Source organism: Mesoplodon bidens (genome assembly GCF_964165515.1).
Source record: "Mesoplodon bidens genome assembly, chromosome: X".
Lineage (NCBI taxonomy): Eukaryota > Metazoa > Chordata > Mammalia > Artiodactyla > Ziphiidae > Mesoplodon > Mesoplodon bidens.
The window spans coordinates 41,350,514-41,377,302 of record NC_138163.1 but is presented as its reverse complement, the minus strand read 5'-3'; the positions used below and the strand labels follow the sequence as shown (position 1 = coordinate 41,377,302).

At 36.6% G+C, this 26,789-nt stretch overlaps 1 protein-coding gene and 1 pseudogene across 2 annotated transcripts in view; one reads left to right on the top strand and one right to left on the bottom strand.

The window, feature by feature from the left end:
- HTR2C (5-hydroxytryptamine receptor 2C) overlaps positions 1-26,789 on the top strand; it is a gene marked incomplete at both ends in the record, with an annotated part of 129,926 nt that overhangs the window by 30,693 nt on the left and 72,444 nt on the right. The window lies entirely within an intron of this gene.
- LOC308608795 (mitogen-activated protein kinase 6-like) lies at positions 22,257-24,351 on the bottom strand (annotated as a pseudogene). Its single transcript has one exon. The product of its transcript is annotated as a mitogen-activated protein kinase 6-like (transcript).

Genomic DNA, 26,789 nt, shown 5'->3' with positions numbered 1-26,789 from the left:
GGTCTGGGAAGATCCCACATGCTGCAGAGCAACTAAGCCCGTGCACCACAACTACTAAGCCTGTGCTCTAGAGCCCGCAAGCCACAACTGCTGAGCCCATGCACCACAACTACTGAAGCCCATGCACCTAGAGCCCGTGCTTTGCAACAAGAGAAGCCACAGCAATGAGAAGCCCACACACCACAACAAAGAGTAGCCCCCACTCGCCGCAACCAGAGAAAGCCTGTGCACAGCAACAAACACCCAACTCAACCAAAAAAAAAAGATCTCTCTCACTGTTCTCTATCAAGATCTTTCTTTCAGAAAGACAGTTTCTGCTACTAAGCCCTGTGGCCCGTCCAGGCATATGAGAGCAGCAGCACAATAATTTTCTAAGGGTCATTCTGCCTTTTTATCTTCTTGACCAAAGTCCCATACAATAATATATTGATCTCAGCCAATGCAGAGGAAGAGAGAGTATTTGCACAATCTTTTAAAAAACTTATTATTTAACAGTGAGTCTCTTAGGAAGATAGTGATGTTTAACTGATCTAATCTTTATACTTCCAAATATTGAAGCTAGGTATCACTGGCTTCTCATTGTCCCTTGGACTTAGGACAATTAACGTTTGATAGGAAAAGTTACTTTATAAATCAATAGTCTTCAAATAATCTTCAAAGAATAACCTTTTCATTACACACATTACCTGTACTACCCATGTTCACCTTTCTGTAAGGGGACATTATGGATTTTCATAGTTATCTTTCTCTTCCATTGATCAGCCTCAAGCATGGTGTAATAAAGAGAGTACAGGATTGAAAGTCAGGAGATTTAGGTTCCAGGTCTGGCTGTACTACAGAGCTCAGCTCTGTCTGACTCCAAAGCTTGAGCTCTTTACGCCATTTAATAAGCACAGTGACACAAAGAGGTAGATGGTTGAAGCACTATCATTACTCTGATGTATCAAGATATGGTGGAGAATTGAGTGCCACATCTGCAACCAAGTGTTGTTTGTTTGTTTGTTTTCATTCTATTGACAACCAGAGAGGGTGATATGCTTATGGCAGTAATTGTTAACACTGGAACCACAAATCATGTGTCACCCTTGACCCTGTTCTCTTTCCACTATACCATTCTTTCTGCCAAATCGTGGCTCTCTTAACTCCAATCCACCTGTAGTTGGCCTAAGGTAAATTCTGGTGAAGGTCATGTAATGTAAGGTTTTCTAATTATTAAGAGTTCAGTTTCACTGATTAGGCAACACTGTCTTTTGAGTTTTAAACCTAAGCTACAGTATATATAAGTTAACCATCCATGGGCATAAAAGTGCCTACAGATTTTACTTCTTACCCTTAAATTAATTAAAGAAGCAATTAATTGTTGTGCTACCAGGATTAAGTAGTGTTAGTGGCTATAAAAGATCACATTGTCCCATAAGTGTTCTCACTTGGGAAGTTGGCAATAAGGCTTAATCAAGCTAAAGAAAATTTTGCCAAGGTGGACAGTGTGTAGCTGAAATACCCCTAGTCAGACTGGATGAGGTCTGTTCTCATAAATGGAGCATCTGGCTGTAGCCCAGAACAGTATATATGAAAAGGGATTTATTTCTGGGATACGGGGACTGAATCATCATCAGTTAGAGAAAGGGAACAAGCAATGTCCCATTGAGACACAGTAGTAAGATTAACCTTGTACTTGTCACCTATACAAGATGTTATGGTATGAATGTGCTAAGATAGGGGTGTTTGGAAATCACATATATGAAATAGCCAAATTTCAGTAAGAATATTTGCTTCCTTCATGTGATTTCACACAGGTCTGAGTGTTAATCTTGCTGTAAATTAATTATATTAGTATTAACATTGTCCTGTTAATATGATTTCAATAAGCCTGAAAGAATGGCTTGGCCATCTCTATATTCCCCAGACAATTAGGAAGACAACCTACTAGTTTATACCCAGAGTCTGAGGACTAAAGGAGACCTTAAAATTCAAACATCGCAGCTTCCCTCCTTTTACTGACTTGGAAACTAAGGTTCAGTGTGGTTAACTGATTACTCTAGACACAAAGGTAAGTAGTTTCAGAGGCAGTAGTAGAGTCTATTGAACCAGACTGCAGTCCTTTAAAACCAAGAGAGCCCTAGGCACTTAGAGTTTCTCAAGCATACCTGGCCTTGATTACACCAGGAACTGATTAATCTGACCCAGTCACAGTGCTTGGGGTTTTAATGTCAGGAAATGACCTAATTCTTTACTTTTCCTAGTATTTGTGTATTTCAACATGGCCCTTCAATGACTAAAAATGTCATTGCATATTATAATTTTATTAAATGGGAATGTGAACAGAAGGATGCATAACTTAAGGGATTTGACTGATGTGTCAGAACAGTAGTATGTTGCCGACACACAAAGAACTTTCAAGTGGTGCTTACATTCTTCAGATTACAATTAAAACCCATCATATTTTCTATACGAAGTTAAATATGTTGTGGTGTTAGTTATCACATAAAAACACTGCTTAACCGTAATATGCTGTTGTTGGTCATAGAAAAGACTGTGTATTATCATAGCACTAAAAACTTTCTCACTGTACATATTTACCTTTTATTTCTAAATCCTTGACTCTGAAAACATTAAGAAACATCTCCTGTGAGTTCCATGGTTAATTACTGAACAAACTATTTTGAGAGTTATTTACATAAAATTAAATAGCCCATAGTAGTGTGTAAATATATGTATTATATACAGTATATATGTATTTCTCCCCACAAAAGGAGAACATTGCTCAAGTCTTCAGCACTATATAGCATTGAATTAATTATATTTAAAATTATCTCTCCATTCTAAATTTCAATATTGTCTATATAGTCTAAATTTTACTTAAACTTTGACCATACCAGTTTATGACTATTTCCTTGCTATTAAAAACACAACAGAGAGACAGAGAACGCCCCAATTATTTTCATTCTCCTCCCCTTCAAATGTTTAGGTACCTAGGCTCAAGTGACACAGAGGTACAAGACATGGTCCCTACCCTTGATGTTTATAGAAAGAGATAAAAAACAATGCAAAGCAGTTTAGACCAAGTGACACATACACAATGTGTCATGTGAGGTGAGAAAAGGGAGGGATGACTAAGGATTAACAGTCAGAGAGGGACTCATTGAGACAACATCAAACTCAAATGATATTTTCTTGAACCTCAAAGTTACTATTAGTGAATTTCAAGGGCTAGAAAACTTTAGTTTCAATGTGTTAATTTCTCCAAGATGATATTTTTGGATAAAGAAGATGTAGTATATATACACAATGGAATATTACTCAGCTTTAAAAAAAGAATGAAATAATGCCATTTGCAGCAACATGGATGAATCTAGAGATTATTATACCAAGTGAAGTAAGTCAAACAGAGAAAGACAAATATCATATGATATCACTTATATGTGGAATCTAAAAAATGATACAAATGAACTTATTTACAAAACAGAAACTTACTTACAAAACAGATATAGAAAACAAACTTATGGTCACCAAAGGGGAATCAGGGAGGAGAGGGGGAGAGGGATAAAGTAGGAGTTTGGGATTATCAGATACAAAATACTACATATAAAATAAACAACAAGGTCCTACTGTATAGCACAGAGAACTATACTCAATATCTTGTAATAACCTATAATGCAAAAGAATCTGAAAAAGAATATATATATTATTCAGTTATTTATATATATATATATATATATATATATATATATATATATCAGTCACTTTGCTATACACCAGAAACTAACACAACATTGTAAATCAACTATACTTCAATAAAAAAAGATGATATTTTTCAGGTAAACAGTCTCTGCACAGCTCTCTAATAAGGAATGCCACTCAGAATAATAAAGTCACAATAAGGCAAATTAAAATATTATGCATTCTTTGGCATTTATTAGCATGATTTATATCACCACTCGTGAGTTACAAATGGTTGGCAGGAGCCATAAGGTCAATAGTCACTCAAAATCCCTCCTCCCTGAAGAATAAAAAGATTTATTTTAATTACAAATATTCTTTCTTCTTTTTTTGAGGGATATTTGGAAATTTTAGTACATACTCTTTCCCACCACAATGGGCAGAAAAATTAACTCTTCAATATCTAAAAATAGACTACAAAAAATTCATTAAATAAAAAGATATAACAAGTATTATAGACTTGAATTTACCAGTCATTAAACAAGTTAATACCAAGTACGATATACAATACAAAGTAAGTATTTTATATATATATATATACACACACACACACACACACACACACACACACACACACACCTGGACATATTTATATATGCACTACGTGAAAGTTTTTTGTGTGTAGGCAACATACTACTGTTCTGAAACATCAGTCAAATCCCTTAAGTTATGCATCCTTCTGTTCACATTCCCATTTAATAAAATTATAATATGCAATGAAGTTTTTAGTCATTGAAGAGCCATGTTGAAATACACAAATACTAGGAAAAGTATATATTTATATATTTATAAATATATCCATATGTTTGTATACATTCCACTATGATAATATTTGATGGATGCTAAATTAGAAGTATATACAAACTTCCAATAGGAATGTATCAGCTCAGAAGTTTCATTCACTAATTCAGTCATTTATTCAATGACTAGTATTCACTTAGGATCTACTGTGTATGAAGCACTATTCCATATGCTGGCCAAGAGAGTTCTTAAAATATGGGATTTTGACAGGCAGAGAAGGAGTAGGGCTTGACATTGTAAGTAGTGGGAATGACATAAAAATGAGTGGGAAATAAGAATACATGATGTGATCAGGGAAATTAACCCTGTGTGGTAAGAATACTGGGTGTGTCAACATTAGAGTAAGCTAGAAAAGCACCCATTCCATAGGAACAAGTTTTTGTGGCAGTTTATTTAGCCCTCCTATGACTGAGGCAACTCTCACTTCATTATAAGATATGGCTCAATAAGCCTTTGTGTGTGTGTGTCAGCTCATGCTAGTCACAGAGGGACTCAAGGCAGCCTCTCAAGCAGTGGGGAACATAATGCAACAGTAAAGAACATAGGGAGCCCCTATTAGGTAGTTGAGAATGTTCAGCTGTCTTTATTAGGCAGTGGAGAAGAGAAGAGCAGACCTACACATTAACACAGATACCAAGCCCTAATTTATGATTTTTTTCCCTCAAGTGTCATTTCCAGTGTTAATTTTTTCCTCTGGCTTTCCTATGTTGCCCAGACACACAACATTAACCAATAAGCATTTGAAGACATCTGCCTAGATCACAGTAGAGATTCCACTCAGAATCATACAGGCTCTCCCCAAAGTTCATCATCAATGCATCCAAGAAAAAGCAATTTACATGGAATCTAGGATAGAAAGGAATGCAAGATCATTTGTTGCTATGGATAGATGTGGTGCCTAGGTGTAGTAAAATGAGCTCCAATCAAGATTAGCTTTTCTGCCCTGTTCTTTACCATCATGGTGACATATTTGTCTCCATGCTAGCAAGGCATACTTTACTTAGATTTGCCTAATTTTATGAGTTAGTTCCTACCAAGTTAAACATCCACTCTCTGATAGAATCTGAGCATTTATGGATAACTATAACCATTTTGACAAGTTCTAACTGTGCAAAGAACTTTATCAGGAAAACCTGGTTGTGTACACATATATATATATATATATATATAAATTTATTCAAATGAATGATCTTAATTTTAAAAGACTACTGCAGTTTCCCTAAATTTGGATGCATTTTCTAAGTCACAAAGCATCTTTGATGAAAGTAGTAGTGCAATGAGGTATAGAGACAATAAAGAATTTCCCCTATTCCAAAAAGGTCCATTTATGAAACTTTTACCACATTCCTGAGAGCCTAATAACTTATTTTAAATTGAGGCATTGTAATTTTGGAATCAGCAATCAGGGATTCTGCAGTAGAATTATGGGAGCTATCTAGTGAATATTTAGCACCAGCTATGAGGTATTCATATACGATATTATGGAGCTGCATAAAGTTCCAAATACAAGATAATGAGCTTTCTCATCTATCTCTTTTACTTGAGCAAACAGGAGTCTCTATGGAAGCCAGCTTCAAAGTCTGGTCTAATGATACTATTAAATACAGAGATGGGAAATCATAGAGTGAGGTCAGGAGCTTTTGCACGGAGTTTCTATCCTATTTCCTGACACTTCCATTAGGAATATGAGCTAATTAAATACAAAAGGGGGGCAGTAATCTTAGAATGTGCCATAGAGTTTCACAATTTACCTTTTTCTCAGAAATGTGCTCCATTATTTCCAAAGAGCCAAATTAATTTCTAGAAACTCCTCTGTCTCCCTAACCAGATGACAATTATTATGTAGCCCATGATGACAATCAGAGATTTCATTGATAAGGGTCTCTACTTACTTCATCGAGTTTTGCTCAGGATAATGCCTTTTAGCTTTACATTTTCTGGTCTTATTTTACTGACACAGTGTGCTTAGGTTCTTTTTATCTACATAGCTGAAAAAAGGTTACCATCCTTCTCTTTTCCTTCTTCCTGTAAGAAAAAGATAAATCAAGCCACTTGAGTATTGTCTATTCATCTGTCTTTTCAAACATTAAAAGGAGCACCTACACGTGCTGGGCTCTGTGTTGAATAAACATATTCCTTTGCCTGTTAGGAGTCGTAATGAAGGAAACTGACACAGTAGCTGATAATTTTAATACACGGTGGTATAATTGTCAAGTTAGATCTATGTCAGTTTCTTGAGAAGACAAAAAGAAACTAGCTAATGGCTTCATGGAGGTGGTGACACCTAAGCTAGTGAAATTGTGTCTCACACTCAGGTTTGTCTAGTTTCAAAGTCTGTGTTCATTTCACGATAGTGTAAGAGTAGAGGTTGTACAATGCTGAACTAGCAATCAAATGTTGCTGAATCTAAGAATAGTATGCTTTTATTTTATATAAGGTTGTTGAGATAAGAAGAATAAAAATCATTAAGAAATAATTGCTGCCAAAATGATGTAATGTTAAAATTGTATATAATTACTTTCTGATTTTGTAAAACTTTGCAATATCCAAGAGACATTAAAGTGATCAAAAGGAATAAAATAAAAATTTAGAAGCCTTCAGCTTTAGTATATGGATTCTGGAGTAAGCTTTTGTAATCTACATTTTAGAAGGAGAAAATCAGCCTTCAACTGGTATTTCTAGGGACTTGTTGCAGTAACATAATTTCAGGTAAAAAGTAATTCAAAAAGCTATTAAAGTCTTTGGTCCAGTGTCTACTTCCCCTCCAGTCGTTCCCTGGACAACACATCTACTTTCATATTCACAGCTACCATCTGCCAATGACACCCAAATCTAAAATCCAGGCCGCAAGCTTTTTCACCACTTTGAGCTTTTTACCTTCAGATCTTATGAATATTTTTATGCCAAGAGGAAAGCTTATCTGTTTGTGAAAAAGCCATGCCAAAGAAAAAGGAAGCTGATGAGAATTCAGGGAACAAAACATAAAGGTTGAAAGTTAGGAATGTAGCCAGATAGTACATTTAATCTGAGGGACAGGACAAGAACTGGGATTCACCAATGGGTTAAAGGAGACTTTTCCCTGTTTATCCTGCTGAGTCCCATGGGGTGCCACGATTACTCCATTTTACTTTCCAGCCATTTCTTCTTGCCTTTTTTCCCTTTTTTCCCCCTGCCTATCTGATTTTCATACTTTAACATATGATTCATCTGTTCTTCAAGGTGTAGACATAACAGCGTCATTTCCTGATTAACCTTTGTTGCCTCCTTAACCAGGGCTCAGGGCCTTCTCTCGTAATACGGTTTCACCATCCATCCACTATTTTCATCCCTGTACCTGTCTCAACACCTTTTCTTTTGCCATTTCATGTCTTCAATTTCAATTTTGAACCAAGACTTTCATCACACACACAAAAAAAGAAAAATTCTTATACTTCACCCCAAAGTGACTATATGATAGTGATGGTTCAGCTAAAATATCTAGTTTCTGTTTTTAAAAACCAATTTATAAAAATATTTTATATTATAGTATATTGAATATTAATCAATAACAGACAAAATGTGACATAGTTAGACTAACAAACTGCTTATGTCATAGATAGAATGGCTAAGTGTGTTCTTGGAATTCTTAGAACTTTAGAGTAAGCCTCTTATCAGGTGTAATTTGAGGGACACTGCAAAAGTTGCTTTGTCCTCCCACACCAGCCAAAATTGTTCCCTGTCACTTTGCCTTCCCTACAATTCCAATCATAGAAATCTAATTTATACTCAAATTGCTTAATTAAAATATAGGTACTATAAATGGGAAAAAGAGGTTTGAAAGTAATGAAAGTGCCCAAGGACCAATTTCATCTTTTCATAATTTTCCCCAGACCCCCTTCTACATATATTTTAGAGGATTAATATGCTAATGTTTATAGAATCCCTTAAAGTCTTTGGATAATGAAAGATATTTAAGTAGTACAATGACAATAGAAATATAGCAAAATATCCAAAGAACATACAGATGTCACATATAAATATGGAATACTCATATTGGGGAAACCCTTACATATTTCCTCTTTACCTTTACATGACATTTCTCGTCACTTTAATCATGACAATATCTGCCTTATGGAAAAAAAAGTCATGATAATATTCCCATTGCAGGCATTCATTACGAAGATTTAATTCACGGAGAAATATATCAGCATATTAAATCTACAGTTTGTCTATCAAGGCTAAATGTTTTATGTCACTATATTTCTAAATGCATAGTCTGAATAGGAGGAGTTATTGCAGGAAGCTTCTTCATGGGAACATTTTTGCTTTCTGGAAAGCTACTACTTGCTCCCAGCATGAGCCTTCGTTAGTCATTTACATGGAATCTATTTATTAACAACCACCGGTTCATGCCCCAAACATTCAAGGTTCCTCATGGCAACACAACCATTTCTTCCTAGGGTCACTTTTTTCCCTACTGTCTCTATGCAGCCACAATTTTTGAGATATTTTTAGTCCCACTACCTTCTCTTATGTCCCTTAGTATTCTGTGAATGGTTATTTACTCACCTAAACTGCTTTTCTGTAGAAATCATTATCTAGAGTGGTAGCCATCCCGAAACTCTATGACTCCTTCCTTGGTTACCCCAATTTTGTTCCCCATCCCTTATACGGGTTATACACTTAACAAACCTACATTATGAAAACCGGGCCATATTCTATGAAGACACTGTCTAGTAGCTAAGACGGATCCAGAATGTTTAAAGAGAATGATGAAAATGCCATCTTAAGCCCAAATAAACTGTTAGTGAATTGAAGTAGCTGATACTAATTTCCAATCTTCCCAAGTAATGCTGGCTTATAAATTGAATTATTATGCTAAAGAGTGGATATTTTGTTAAATAAAAGTAAAAAACAACAAACAGTACAATAAGTATTTGAATATTTTTACCAGACAAAATGTCCTTTGATATTTAAGTTTATGATTAACTTTTTTAAACATACTGCAGACTTAGGAAGTCAAAAAGGTCTTTATAGTTTCATCTAATTAAATCCTCTGCAGTCATAAAAGGTCATGCCACCCCATAGATGAAAATCTACCCAAAATCCATCATACACATCCAAAATATATTTCACAATCTCCTTTATTAATGCATGCAAACATTAAAACTACAACCTCGATGATTAAATAATGTCAGAAACAGACTCAAGAAATAAGGATTTCGAGAGGGCTCGCACCAGGGGGTGCTTCCCAGAGCTTCTGCTGCTAGTGTCCTTGTCCTTGCGGTGGGACAAAGCCACCCCCCGCCTCTGCAGGAGACCCTCCAACACTAGCAGGAAGCTTACAAGTTCGCTACTAGCTAAGCAAGGAAGAAACCCATGTATTCACCATTTATACAGAGAACTTTGCCAACAGAAGACTGAACCACCTGAAGATTAACTGAGAGGGCAGAGGGCTTACCATTCAGATGGATCAGCATCTCTGACTCAGTTATAACTTCTCCTCAGAGGCTGAGTTCAGGGCTATCAGGTCCCTCACCTTGGGCAAAGTCACAGAGAATCATGGATTGTATTCTGAAGTTGCTAAAGCAAACATCCTGAGTTTTGTTGGCTGTCTGGCTTCAGTCCAATACAACCACATAGCACCACTGAAGGCAGCCCTGTGCCATGCCACCACCGCACCTGTAACCATCCAAGGGATCCTGACAGAATCCAGCTGTGGCTCGATGATGGATTCGGATGTGAGTGCAGTGACTACGGTGCATTCTTCATCAGATCTTTTTGAGAAGACAGATGAGCGGGAACCACTCACCAACGCAGTGCAAAGTGACTCGGCTCTCATCGGAGGAGTAATAGCAGTGGTGATATTCATCATCTTCTCCAACACCGGCACCATGAGCCGCTTCCTTTACCAGCATAAGCAGTCACATCATACCAACCAGATGAAGGAGAAGGAATATCCGGAAAATTTGGACAGTTCCTTTAGAAATGACACTGATTTTCAAAACACAGTGAGCGAGTGTAAGCAGGAATATTTCATCTGAAAAACTGCAGGGCCACCTCATACTCTTTCTTTGTTGTTCATTTTTGGTTTCTCCTTCTCCTCTTTCTCCTATTTTTTCATTTTGCTCATTCTCTTTCTCTGTTTTCCTTTTATTTTTGAAACATACCTGCATTCACCACAGCATCTACCCCCTCGAACCAGCCCAGAATACCAGGCAGCTATGGCCACTGCCTTCCTCTGTGACAAACTTATCATGGTGAAAATGATCCTTCAAGAGACTGATTACTTTAGACAAGGAAGAGACACATGTGTGCACATGTCCATATTCAGTTCCATACTTCCACTTTCTAAGATGCTGCCTTCAGTTCTGCAACCATTCAGTCTTGCAGGCTTACCTTGAACCTGAGCTCTGTGACTTCAGCATGAAACGGTCATCCGCAACACCCTCCCCCGTTTCATGTCCACCCCGACCAGGGAACTCAGGGTACTAAAAGATGCTAGGGCCTGGTTTGTGTCAGTGGCACTTTAAAAGGAACAAGAGAGGTTTGTTGTGTGTTAATTTTCCCCCCACAGGAAGCCCATTACCCTAACTCATCATCATTGTTCACTCTGACTCATCCCCTGAGTATTTTCAAATATAGGATACCTGATAGTCGTGAGCTATTGCTTTGTTCCTTTCTTACCACTCTCTCCCGGGGATGACACTTCAGAGCAGCACACAATAGCATAAACCTAGGGGAAGCATGGAAAATAGTCTCTTGAAACTAGGAGGTAAAAAGAAAGCTGCTAGGAAGTAGATGTCCTATAACTTAAAAAATGCCTCTTCCAGTTTTGTGGGAAATGCTAGCTAGGATATTCCCGGGATTATTATACTGATATATATATATCATTATATATATATTGTAATATATATTATTATACAGTATAATATATATATTATACTAATTCCTGGTATTATTATACTGATCTATATATATCATTATATATATATATTGTAATATATATTATTATACAGTATAATATATATATTATACTAATTCCTGGTATTATTATACTGATATATATATCGTTGCTGCAGCAAAAAGCAATTCAAATAAAAGTCTAAATTAGCACTTGGTTCCATGAAAGAGCTTAAACCATCTTAACTCAGCTTTAAACAAAAACAAAAACAAAAAAAAAGCAAAACAGACAAACAAAAAAAAAAACTGCATGAAAGCAAAGAAATACCAAACAGAATTCTTTCCTTCCCTCCACTCACTAAAGATCTGGTGAAGAAAGTAAACACAGGTTTCACATTTTAGAATAGACATAATAATCCACGTCTGTCCACTGAGCCATTTCTCTAGGAGGTTTAGGATGAACTGATGTATGAGGCATTCTGACTAGCTCCAGGGATCCCCCACTGCTTAATTTGAGAGGAGCCCTTAAGTTCCACAGCTCATCACATTTTCAAATCCACTTCATCCTATGTATATAAAGGCTCCCACACACTTCCTCCTGCAGGCATAAACTCCCAGGCGAGTCAGTGACACATTTCAGGGTATTTGCCCCTTTTGACACCAAAACATCCATGAAACACAGTCGTTCCTTCAAGAAGTTATCTTGGGCTCATGCACAAGGTGGTGGTACAAATCCTGGTGATTTTCCTGTAGTGATATTCCTCACTCTTTGCCTCTGGTCCAGCTTCAGGAAAAAGATGAGGGGGAAAGGATATAAATGCTCCAGTAGGCTGGGAATGCGAATAGAATGGTCCACAGATGTGGAAAGTACTTGCTGATTCCCTTTACAAGACACCCCATCTTGTTCTCCGTGTATCTGTCGCTTCTGACTATTTAACACTTTCCTGCATGATAAGGCTCACAGGAGGAATTCCTCAGCTTCACCCCATTTCAGGTCTATTCCAGGCTTTTCTTTCAGTGTCAGAGCACGTGGGGTAAGGATTTCGTCTGTAATCATATTTCTCAACTTGAAGATGTTGTTCCAAATACACCCTCTCCTTTTAAAAAAAAAATTTAAGGATTTGTAAACTCTTGACGACAAGTTGGTGGAGGAGGCCCATTAATACTGTCATAAATTTCTTCCAGGGTAGGATAAAATAGTCGAGCAAAAAATGCTATCCCCATCCTGGAGACTGGTTCATCAGATTGAATCCAAATTCACAAATCTGAAGTGCCAAATTACAGTTCAAACATGGAGCATCTGGACAGTCCATGGAAGCTTTTTGTGCTGGTAGTGATGTAACTTCAGGTGTTTTTGCTAGTCTTGATATTCACTCTCGAGAGAAGATACCACAGGAGAAGATTTTAATGCAGAGGAATCTAGACCTGAGATGAGATATGGAAGACCAAAAGTAGATATTCTGCTTCCACACAAGCTATGTCATTCCAGAATGACAAGTTATGTCTCTACCAAAGACCATTTTCTGTAGCAAGAATGTTGGAAAACCTAGGTACCAGGAACCTATGCAGCGAGACCAGCTGCTAAGCAGCTCGGCCACAGAGGGCAAGAGCTGGTTGTTAGAAGCTCCTAGTACACTACTAGGTCTGTCTCTCAGTGGTCCAGAATCTGGGTGGGGCTTATTATGTCAATAATCGGGAATTGTGACACCACAGAACACGTAGAGACTGACATCTGTGTTATTAACTGAGCTATGTGAAACATTACATTACAAACAAACATTACTAAGGCAGACTGTAACTTCAAGAAGTTTACAGTATACCAGAAGAGATAAAAAGAAAAATACAGCAAAATATAGATATTAAGATACAGATGTACTCAGGGTACCATGGGAAGATATAGGAAGGAATAATTAACTCTGTATGTTAATTACTAAAACTAAACTAAACTACTAAACTCTGCAGTTTTAGAAAGGGCTTCCCAAATGAAGTACTGTCGCAGCTCGGTCTTTAATTATGTGTAGGAGTTTGTCTAGTGGACCAGGAAAAGGATCTGAAGAAGGGGTATTTTACAGATGTCATTCTAGGCATTCCAGTCCTTTCTCTAACTAAAATAAAGTTTTACTTATCCTTGCCAGGTTTTCCAGATGTACATTCAAAATGTACAAAGGTATGGGAAAATGAAAGTGGAAGAATGGCTAGAGATGGGATTGGAGTAAAAAGCAAAATATTAGATCTCAGAGAAATAATTCTTCATGACATAGGTATGACCTCTTTACTTAGGTTTTATACTTGATGGGATGAGGAAATATCTGGGCAAGAACACTTGTAAACCACAACTAATGTTGTATTTCTTAGAAAGTTAAGCAAAATTAACTATTTAATGACATCCTATAGATTTATTTTTATAATGCATGTAATATTCTTAGTGACTTTCCTGTGAAGTCGTGGAACCTAAAACTATACCTAGTGTGTACCTAGCCAGTGCTACAAATTTGTAGGACAACAGACCATTTTATATGATTAATTAGCAGGAAGTTAAAGTGTGACTTGAGTACTAAGAATATACAGTAATATTAGGTAATCAACATCTAAAATGTTATGCAGGTATTAATACCATGACAATATAATAACAAAACATAAATTCTCCTCATCCAAAATGAAGCCATGCATTGTTCAAATTACCGGCTAAAAGAAATCTTGTGTTCATCAAGTTCCACAAAGAAAATTATATAATAAATAGTATTCTGTTCTGTAAACAGTCCTTTCCCTAACTAAAATAAAGTTTTACTTATCCTTGCCAGGTTTTCCAGAGAATACAGTCAGCCCTTTGTATCTGCGGGTTCTTCATCTGCAGATTCAACCAACCACAGGTCAAAAATTAAAAAAAAAAAAAATTTCCAGAAAATTCCAAAAAGCAAAACTTGAATTTGCCACACAGCTGCAACTAGTTACATAGCAATTACATTGTATTTATAACTATTTACATAGCAATTACATTGTATTAGGTATTATAAGTAAACTAGATATGATTTATGCATTCGGGAGGATTATATGCAAACACTACACCATTTTATGTAAGGGACTTGAGCTTCTGCCCAGAGTCCTGGAACCAATCTGAACCCCACCCCCAATACCGAGGAATGACTGTGTTAACTAGTAGAGTGCTTTTTCTGTAAGCCTTTCATTTTTATCTGCTTCTACTTAATAGCACTGCCCTATTTTGGGCTATTTGACCATGAATTTCCATTCTGTCTCCTTTCAAAATCAATATGTAATGTTTAGGAGGGCTAAAGAGATATTCAGATGATGACTTGAAAAAGATATTCTACATCAGGCAATCAGGCTCACCTTTCTCCTTGATACTTTTCCGCAACACTAAGCTAAAACTAAAAGAATAGCTTTTACCTTAAAGTACCTTAAAGTATCAGAAGAGGTAAAAATGCTGGAAACTGGTCTTAGCATTTCACACAAGTCCTATAAAATCAAACAAAAAGAAATGTAAAACCCCACCAGAAATTAATAAAGAGTATTGGATGCATGGTAGAACTTTTAAATGTTTATAAAAACTACAATGATGTGACTAGAATGAGAAACAATACTAAAGTTTGTCAACCCAAATGACCACAAACTATAAAGAGGCCAAAAGGCAGTTTATCTGGGGCCTTAGAATTGCTATTCTGGGATCACAGATTCCAGAGGAACACAGAATAGTGTCCCATCAGAGGAAATGGATAGGGGTTTTTACGGGAAAAAGCTGGAAGCTCATGCAGTCTTACACAAGTTGTTTCCCAAGAATTTGGATTGGAGGATAAATTTGTTCTATAAATACAATTGGGTTATTGAGCATATCTCATCTATTACTACGGAAAGGTATGTTTTCTCTAGTTCAGAAAAAGTACAGTTCTCAGCATTTTTCTTTCCTTTTGGCAACTCAGCAACTATTCAGCAGTTTTATTTAGACTGTTCAGCAAAAGTTCAGCACAAGCAGTGAACATGGAGGTCCTCAGGGCACGTCTCAGTCATTCCTGACCTTGCTCCTTTCACATGTTCAACCTAAGTTCTATCTCCTCAGTTAGGATGGAAAAGTGGTAAAAGGAGATCTTGACTCACTCTCAGTCTTGCTTTCCAACTTCCTGATACGACAAGGGAAGCTGGAAGACTAGAAAATCTGCATTAATCTAAAAAACTAGCAGTAGAGTAAGTACAGAATACTATACAGTTGGCGTATATATGCCAAATGTGGGAATAAATATTTTTTAAAGCACATTACTGTAAATTCACAGAGTCACATGATTTTTACAGCTACTCTTATAATTTGATAAAAATTAAGAGTGGGTCTACTGTAATCAACTTCCTACATCTCAATATAAAGTTCTTCCTTCCAGCTCTTTAACGCCTTCATCCACAAATATTGTGTTCTATGACATCATTGCAGATCTCCTTGACTTTTTGTCCAACTCTCTTGCTTCCTCTAAACTTCACTTTCTTCCCTTTCCAGCTTTCTCTGAGAAGACTTATCTTATAAACCTGGGGAGAGTTAAGTTTATCATACTCAGTATTTCCAGAATATCATGTGCACTACCTCTGTCATGGCACTTAACGCATTGTAGTGAAATTTTTGTTTGCATGTTTGTCTCTCCATTATACAGTGAATTCCTAGTTATTAACACAGAAAAATTTTCAATGAAACACAATACAAATTGAATTAACAGGGTGAAGTCATGGCTTTTAATATGCATATTCAAATCCAAATTATCAACTGCATCACTTTCAGTGTTAATATCACCAAACCTCAGGGGTTTTTGGCTTTGATCTATAACTAATTTATGAGGTTATTGTGATGCATAAATTATATAATCTGTAAAGTTTCCTGGAAAAAAACATATACCTAACTAATGCTAGTTTCTTTTTATCTAATGAATTTAAAGATTTTAAAACATATTATGAAATATATAAATATGGCATTGTGATAGGCTAAACACAATAAACTATAATTAATCCTGGTAGAGCCTGAAAATCATTTAATAAACTTCAATGCATATTTCTGATAAATATTTTTCAAAGATGGAAATAGAAAAGTCATTTCTTAATATATTCTAAGTCAACAGTCAGTATAATAATAATGTGTGGATGTAGGATTAAACATATAAAAACATTTTTTAAAAAGTTAAAAGTACAGCAATAGGTCATACTATTTATGATAGATGACACATCAAAATCAATGATAAAAGAAAACATGTTAGATAAATTTAGACCCTCGCCTCATTTCACACATGAAAATAAATTCTAGGAAGTTTAAAAAGTTGACTATTTAAAACCTGTCCAAGTAAACACAAGAAGAAATTGAAAAGGATTTTTAGCCAACTATTGGATATTTACCTAACATCTAAGATGAAGAAACCATAGGTGATTACACAAATGAGAAGACTGAGAGATTTGGCTACATAAAAACAACATTTCTGACTACGGAAACATTTTTTTTTAAGTGTAAAGTAGAACAGAACTAATTATCAGAGAAATGCAAATCAAAACTACAATCAGGTATCACCTCACACTGGTCAGAATGGCTATCATCAAAAAGACTACAAACAATAAATGCTGGAGAGGGTGTGGAGAAAAGGGAACCCTCTTGCACTGTTGCTGGAAATGTAAATTGGTACAACCACTAGGGAGAACAGTATGGAGGTTCCTTTAAAAACTAAAAATAGAACTACCATATGATGCAGCAATCCCAATCCTGGGCAGATATCCGGAGAAACCATAAATCGAAAAGATACATGCACCCCAATGTTCACTGCAGCACTATTTACAATAGCCAAGACATGGTAGCAAACTAAATGTCCTTTGCCAGAGGAACGGATAAAGATGTGGTATATATATATATACAATTGAATATTCCTCAGCCATAAAAAAAAGAACAGAATAATGCCATTTGCAGAAACAGAGATAGACCTAGAGATTATCATATTAAGTGAAGTAAGTCAGAGAATGACAAATACATATCACTCACATGTGGAATCTAATTTTAAAAATGATACAAATGAACTTATTTACAAAAGAGAAACAGACTTACATATATCAAAAACAAACTTATGGTTACCAAAAGGGAAACATCGTGGGGGGGGGGATAAATCAGGAGCTTGGGACTAACATACACACACCACTATATATAAGATAGATAAGCAACAAGGAGCTACTGTATAGCACAGGGAACTCTACTCAATATTCTGTGATAACCTATATGAGAAAAGAATATGTAAAAGAATGAATATATGCATATGTATAACTGAATCACTTTGCTGTACATTTGAAACTAACACAACATTGTAAATCAACTATACTCCAATAAAATTTTTTTAAAAATGTAAAGTAGACTGGGATAAAATAATTGCAGCAAGAAACAAACATAAGCAAAATTACAAGATAAAGCAATGACTGACATAAAATACTTGTCTCAAATATTTAACAATTGTGTTAAAATACTATATTATAAAATATACCTATAGGTTTATTTAGAAGAACAGTGTATAATGCATCCCCTAGATACTGGGAAATGAATATGAACATGATGTTTCCATATTCTCATTCATACTTCTGTTCAAAATCACCATTTCCATTCTGTATATTAGTAATATGATCTCAGTGCGCAAAATTTTCTACAATTTCTAAACTGTGTGAGATTTTAAAATTTTAAGATGTGTTTATAACACAAAAATTATATGTGGATATCAGCCTTTAGTCCTTCCAAAATTCTCTCTTCCTTAAAAGCAACAAGAAATTTTACAAAAATTGTCAGAATCAACTAATTCAGGACTCTGGAAGTTACTTAAAAGCTCAAAGCAATCCAGGGAGTGTTTATTCAAAAAAAATGACTGAATTTTGGTAAGAACAGCACTCTCTGTAGCATTTTAACTTGCCCTATTTCATTACCCGTCTCAGGCTCCGGGGTAGCCTTGAAAACCAAGAGCCTGCAATCTCAGTGCAAACTAGCAGCGCGATACCTACCAGAGGGAACAGAGTTAGCACACTCCTTCAGAGCCTCATTTCCAGACAATTGTCATTATTTGACATGTCTGGTGGTCTCTTGTAAGAATTAACACCAACTCTTCAAAAACTTTTTCAAAAATTTTTTAAAAAAGAGGAATTCTTCCCTACTCTTTTTATGAGACTGATAATATCCTGATACCAAAACCAGACAAAAACAGCATAAGGGAAAAAAATATAAATCAATATCCTGTATGAACACAGATGCAAACATCCTCAACAAAATAGTAGCAAGTATATGAAAAAGGTTGGACATCAATAAAATGGGTATTATCCCAGAAATGCAAAGTTGGGGCAGGGCGCTCAGGCGGTCCTGTGGATCTGTCTTTTGCTTCAACGGTGTTTGGGCAAAACAGACCCAGGGACGCCCCTTGCTCCTGCCTCCAACCACCCTCCAACTTTTTTCCACTCGCAACTTTCGGAATCAGCCACTCAGCCATCCTCAGCTTTCGGCACCAGCCAACGCCATTTTTTTTTTTTTTTTTTTTTTTTTTTTTTTTTTTTTTTGCGGTACGCAGGCCTCTCACTGCTGTGGCCTCTCCCGCTGCAGAGCACAGGCTCCGGACGCACAGGCTCAGCGGCCATGGCTCACGGGCCCAGCCGCTCCGCGGCATGTGGGATCTTCCCGGACCGGGGCACAAACCCGCGTCCCCTGCATCGGCAGGTGGACTCCCAACCACTGCGCCACCAGGGAAGCCCCAGCCAATGCCATTTTTTGAGCTTAACTCCGTATTACCGATCAACCATGAGCTCCCAGATTCCTCAGAATTATTCCACTGAGGTAGAGGCTGCCATCAACCACCCATGCATCTGGGTCCTCCTACACCTACCTCTCTCTGGGCTTCTATTTCCACCGCGAGGATGTGGCTCTGGAGAGCGTGGGCCACTTTTTCTGCGAATTGGCCAAGGAGAAGCACGAGGGCGCCCAATGTCTCTTAAAGATGCAAAACCAGTGCAGCAGCCGCACCCTCCTCCAGGAGCACAGAAGCCGTCCCAAGATGAGTGGGGTAAAACCCAGGACGCTATGGAAGCCGCCATTCTCATGGAGAAAAACCTGAGACAGGCCCTTGCGGGCCCGCAGGCCCTGGATTCTGCCCACGCAGACACACACCCCTGTGACTTCCTGGAGAGCCGCTTCCTGCAGGAGCAGCTGAAACTCATCAAGCAGATGGCGACCACCTGACTAACCTCCGCAGGCTGGCTGGTCCCAGGCTGGGCTCGGCCAGTATCTTTGAAAGGCTCACCCTCAAGCACAACTAGGAGCCTCCAGAGCTCAGAGGCCTTTGAGGAGCCCCCCTGGTGTCAGGGCTTCTGCCTAAAGCCCGTCTTTGCAGCCACTAGGCAGCTTTTTAAACACCCTGGGGCCCTCTCCCAAGCCTTGGACCAAATGGAAACAATAAAGCTTTCTGCAGCAAAAAAAAAAAAAAAAGCAAAGTTGGTTCAACCTGTGAAAATCAATCAGTATAATGCCCCTTATTAACGGAATAAAGGGGAAAACACTACCTGATTACCTTAATAGACTCAAAAAAGCATTTGACAAAATCCAACCCATTTTGTGATAAAAACAGATATGTGGAATCTAGAATAATGGTACCGATGAACCGGTTTGCAAGGCAGAAATAGAGACACAGATGTAGAGAACAAATGTATGGACACCAAGGGGGGAAAGCTGGATGGGGTGGGGGGTGTTGGTGGGATGAATTGGGAGATTGGGATTGACATATATACACTAACGTATAAAATACATAACTAATAAGAACCTGCTGTATAAAAAAAAATAAAATTCAAAAAAGTATTTAGCTCTGAAACAAAAAAAAATGATATTTTAAGAATAAAGTTGTATTACTAAAAAAAATAATAATAATCATGTCCATCAATCCTCAACCACACCTCAGTTCCCCCTTCATAGCCCTTGAGGTCAGGTGTTGGCTAACTACATCCATGTGCCAAATCCTGCAGACTACTGATATTGATAAATAAAGTTTTCTCGGGATACAGTCACACCCATTCTTTCAAGGATTGCCTATGGCTGCTTTCAACCCACAAAAGTAGAGTTGAGTAGCTGCGAAGACTAAAATATATATTACTTAGCCCTTTACAGAAAATGTTTGCCATTCTCTGGTTTAAGATACCGTTTGAAAATCCCAAGTTTTTCCTTGTTTGTTTTTCGGTTTTGTTTTGTTTTTCCATTGGCTTTCTTCTCTCTTAATTGCTGCATGTGAAAAAAAATAAAATGCCCTTCTACTCCATGTGTGCTTTTCTTTTGTCCAGTTAATTTATATAATTAGTTTTTCATCTTATAATATCTCTCACTATACTATAAAATCATGAGAACAAGTATAATGTTTGCCTTCTGTATCATTATCTCCATCTACCTACTATATATTAAGAACTTAATATTTATTAAATACATAAATCAATGCCACATCAGTAAAACACCTTAAACTTATTTTGGAACAAGGAAGAGAATAACTCCATAAATTAATAAAATATACCAGTTCTCCTAAAATTCATTTCAATATATTTCTACCATATTAACAATTCCTACTAATAATTTGAGTAACGTATTACTCTGAAAAGAACATGCCTATTATACAATGTAGTAGTTACTTCAATACTTGGCTCCTGAAACATTGTCACTGGTTTCGTGGGGTTTTTTGTTTTGATTATTTTTACATTTAACCTAATTTTATTCATGCTTGCCTTGGGATGGGGAATAGGTCATTCAGTAAAAGCATACAGTAGAAACAAAGTATGTCTTATCATGTACAACTTTTAAACTACAATAATTATGTACCTTAATTACTTCCATGCACACACATCTAACATTACAGTTTTCTTTTTAAATAAACACAATTAAGACTTCTAGGAGCATTTTGTAATAAAATAATTCCTAATTTTTCTTTGTAGATAGATCAAGTACCTCCAAAATACAAATTCTTATACACAGTGAGCGCTTTACTTAAAATGAATACTTAAGTAAATTAAGTACATGGACAGCCTTAGGATAAGCTTACATATATTCAGCTAAGTAGACAACAAACCATAGTGTCAAATAGAAAAAGTGTATTTGCAAATAAATTTCAAAAACTAAGTTAACTTTTTAGAATTAAATACAGAAAATATATTGATTTGCTAAAATAAATAAGATGTGATGTAGTAACACTTCCCTATAAAGAATGCATACCAGAACATTTATAAACGGTGAGTGAATCTTATTAAGAATACTGCAATAAACGCTGGCTAAATAGAAGTGCATATTGTGAAGCACTATGGGTAGCATATGTTTTGCCACATACTTCTGTTACCTTGAGGTAGGTAACACATGTGTACCAAATTCGTCATTCATTTTCAGTTGCTGCTGGTATCATGTGTTTTTAAGAAATGTGTTCAGTATGAAAAACTTGAAAATACTCAAGAATGAAAAATATTTTAAGAAAAAAATAGATATTTTCATGCAATTATGTACAGTCTCACTGTGTAAATTTCAAGGCAAGATTTTTGTTTCCTGTAAAACAGATCATTGTTCTATGAGAGAATGTTTTTTACTTGTCTTAGTGCATTTCTTTTGTCTCCTCCCACATTGCATTATTTTGCTCTATTCTTTATTTTTGTGTGCAAATGACATGCCAGTTAAAATGAAAACCATCTCACATGTAGAAAAAAAGTCTGGATTTTAAAAACCAAGAAAAAAAATCCTTTCTAAATGACACCATCTGATTCAAGTAAAAAAATGACTTAAACACTAGTAATAACAAAGACAAAACACATTTCATGAAGAATACAAAAAGAAATGTCTGCTGAGTGTTTTAGTTCAGATGTTTCAGAATGCTGCTGTATGTTTTATGAGAAATCTGAGGGGAAGATTTCATAGCAGGAGGTGTTAATGTGGCCTGCATTGACTTAAGTGGTGACCTGGATGAACTGTGAAACTGTGGGATGCCTATGGATTCAAGCTGCTTGTTAAAGAGGAACTCCCCACTGTTGTTCAGAAATCCTTCCTCACTTCCTCTCTCCCCAAGCTTCCCATCCTCTACTGGCTCAGTTTCTAGCATTTCAATATCTTCTTCCTTGCTAAAGAACTTGTCCAGGTAACTGGGGTGAGTGTTTTCCCTTTCAATTTGCTCATCCTTCCTTACCTCACAACAAAACTGACTTATGAGAAAATAGTCCTCCCCATCACCCACAAACTGGCTATCCCAAGAAGACTGGTACAAGCCTTCTAACTGAGCCAAATTGGCCATTCCTTATTCCTGTTTTTCTCGGCTTACTGACTTTGATATCAAACTTTTCAATTCTAGTTGGGACACTGAGCTATTCAAGTCATTTAATTTGTCATCAACAGCAGTAGGCTCATGTTGTGAACTAAGTTGAATAGTTCCTGCAATAAAGGAATCAAAATCAAATCCCTGATTCTTTTCCCTTTCTTTTTCAGCGAGTTGCTGTGATGCTATTGGACTTTAACCAATCCATTCCTTTCACATTTTGACTTGCCTTTCTTATCAGATTTTTCTTTGCTTTGTTCTTTCCAATAAGCATGGGTTCATAGTAATGATTAACTTCACTCTCTCTCCAAACTAAGTTATCTAAGTATGATGATGACCTCATTTTGTAGTTACCAGTATGGCTACACTCCAGATCACAATATTTGTTTTCATGATGATCTGGGTATTGCCAACAAGGCTCAGTAGAGTAATTGGTGTCAAAAGCAGGATCCTCCAAATACTTTTCACTATCTCCATCCAAATATTTTCGAGATCAACTTGTACTTCTTCTTCATCAGTGACATCGGACAGAGCTCTTGGGTCAAGCTGAATTTCATCAATATCAAAGTTGTTATGTATAGGCTAATCATGCTCTGAAAATTGACAATCATGGTACCTTTCCCAGTTATAAATGTGACTATGAGTTTCATCCATAAGCAAAATATCATCAACTTCATCTTTAATATGAAAAGGATGACTTGAAATTGGCTCATCCATTGGAAAAGAATAAATGCTCATGTAAGGATGAGAAAGCACTTCTTCTGCTGTCAATCGATCCATGGGGCTAAATGTCAAAATTTGTTCCAGGAAATCCAGTGCTTCTCGACTGATTCTGAGGAGCAGCTGAGTTAAGGGTTTGTGTGGCTCAGTCATGTCATTTCTAATGTAAACTGGAATTATGCTGAGAAGCTCCTGTCAATCTTCCTCATGTAGAACAGGAATAGACTCTAAAATCAGCTGCATCTGTTCAAGTTCATGTGCACCTGCAAAGAGGGTTTTACCAGGCAGCATTTCAGCAAAGATGCAGCCTGCAGCCCACATGTCAATGGCTTTAGTTTAAGTATTAGGAGAAAGTAAAAGAGGTGGGGATCTGTACCATTTAGGAACCAGTCCTTCAGAAAGATGACCTTTATGGGAATAATGGGGATGCATGATCCGTGCAAGACCAAAGTCATCTATCTTCAGCACCAAGTCTTCAGTATTAATGAAAAGATTAGCTGGTTTGAGATCTCTGTGTAGTACGTTTGCTGAGTGAATATATTTGAGCCCACATAGCAGCTGATACATGAAAAGCCTGGCATGCTCTTCCAGTAATGGGCCCTGCTCCAGCACATTAGCCAAATCTGCCTCCATGTACTCCTGAACAATGTAAACACTGTTCAGTTTGGTAAGAGAACCCACATCATCTGTTAATGGGCTTCCACTAGGACCAAGAATTTCAAACACCTTCACAATGTTATCATGGTCAAGTCTAAGAATTTTGATTTCACGTAGAGCATGTTTGACACTCTGGGGATCAGTAAGGACAATTTTCTTGATGGCTACTCTTTTGTCACAGTCATTGTCTACAGCAGAAAAAAAGCAAGCCATTGCCTCCACAACCCCATGGTTTTAAGTCCACATACCTAGAGCCCAGATTTCAGGAGACTTTTAAATTTCTCTGCCATTTTGAAACCCTTACTATTGCCTCTTCCTTTCAAATTGTTGAACTTGTGTAAATAAGGAAGAAAATTGGCCTCAAAAGGAAAGATCTTTCAAAAAGGTAGAAAAAAATAATAATTTTGCTTCCACAGCAAGGTGGTTTCATTGCATATGCCAACCAGGCCTGTTGAGTTCCCCTTAGATTTAAAGCTCAAAAAGCTCTACTCCTACTGAGAATTAAAAAGATTGCAGTACTCATAGGTGAAGAAAGGGGCAGCAACTCTGCAGACATTTAAAGAAAACATTCAAGAAACTCAAACGGAATGAAATGACATACTATGCACTCAGATTTACTGTGCTGAAGGATTTAACATTTAACAAAAATGTGAATAAATATGCACACAACAGGCTTCTATGAACATTCTCCACGCAGTGCAGATACATTCAGTGTTGGACTGGTCCTGAGCAACAACATTCTAAGGTGCTGGCAAGCACTATTTCCGTTTTGCTTCTTTTCTTCCTTTGTTGCTGTATATTTCAACAGGAAGCCCTGGGGGCGGTTGGTTAACAAGATGTCTTTTGTTAGTGACCAGGTGGCTCCAGCTCACCGCAATCACAATCAAACCTACCGTCCATCTTACTCATACAACGGGACTTCTCCGACTCATCGAGGGAGTGCGGGGCCCACAGACAGCCCCCAGTGTCGGCTCAGGTCTCCGGCTATGCTGGTGGCAGCGGCGTCTCCAAGGCGCGGTTTCGTGTTATTTTTAAGCAAATTTGTGAAAGTTTTAGGGAAATTTTTTAAATGGCAATATTCTAATTGTAAACCACAACTTTATAAGTCATATATATGTAAAATATAGTTTGTTTTTAGCTATGAAATTGTATGTCAAAATTGCTTTCTTTTCCCCTTTAAGAAGCTTTAGAAGGAGTTTCCGTTTTCTGTTAATTAAAATTTCACAGTAACTTTTAATCTATTCTCGTTATTCTGCAGAGTAAACTGTTTGAACAGAGAATAAATAAAAACCAAAAATCTTTACTAAAACTTAGGATGTGGGGATGTTTGAAAATTGGGCATATGAAAGGCAGTGAATAAGTACTGGTTTCAACCTATGATGTAAAAGAAGGGAGGTCATGGGGGCATTCAAGGTTAATACCTGGAGTTCACTTGGAGATGTATTGAATATTTTTAAGCCTTGGGTATTTACTGCAGGTAATCAAAAGGATCACTAACTAGAGAAAGCAGATATGGGTATGGGTTACAAATTCACAAACAGCAGTTACTAGGGTGCTCTAATTAAGGCTGTAGATGGTGCCTTTGACGTAGCTACTTTGAGTGTTCTAAAATCATGATTGCTACTCAGTGCTTTAAGAAATCTGCCTGATACCTGGCAGCATGTTGTTGACACTAGTATCAGTAGCTATTAATTTAGACTTGACTATATTTTTAGTAAATATTAGTATATAAATTTAAGATAAAAGTAAATTGATTTTACAGGTTTTGTCCTATATCTTTAGTTTAAATATATTGTAGAAAATGTATCCCCCCAAATAGTAAATTAACCAGTAGCCACCAAAAAAGTTAGAAATATTGATCTAAAGATTTCAAATGATAAATTGTTCAGTCAGGGATAAGTTATTCATTACTAGAATACTAATCTTTAATAAAATGTGCATTTTAGTATTTATGAATATGTTATTAGAGATTTAAAGGATTATTATAAAAAAGCATTATTCAAAAGAGCATTTAGGTTTACTTTGGTCTTTAGTGAACATTAGAATGATGGCGTGGTCATCATATTTATCATTCAAGTACCTAGGAGAATTACCAAAATTTAATCCTGCTAGTATCATCAAGACTTGATAAATTATGAATACCAGATACTTTTTTTAAATATATTTTCTCCTGTTGAGTTAGCAATCACCTTACATAAATGACACAGTCAAATATGCTTTTTTTTCTTTTGAATATAAAGTACCAGATTATGGGTGTGCTTAATGTATTAAAATGAAGCCAAAACCAAAACCAAAAAATCTAGAGGCATAAATTTAAAGCCACAATAATATCTTATTCTCTTACCTCTATCTTTTCTTTTTCCCGCACTACTGTGCTAGGGTAGAGACACATAGTACACATAGCAGAATTTTTCATTAATGTATACTTGGTTAGGTAGAAAGCACCAGGAAAACACTCATCATTTCTTCTTTGTCCTCCTACCTTTCTCACCCAAAATCCATAAAATTGCTGAGTCTTCCATTCTATGGAGAAAATATAAACAGAGACATGGAAATCATTGCCATATTCCCATAGGGCAAGACTTGAAGCCAACTTGAAAGGAACTAGCTCAATTGCAAATCATAAGGAAAGCTCCAGGGTGGATGGGTTGTGGGACTATTTCAGGAAAGCAAATCCAGGGTGTTATTCAAAAAGGTATT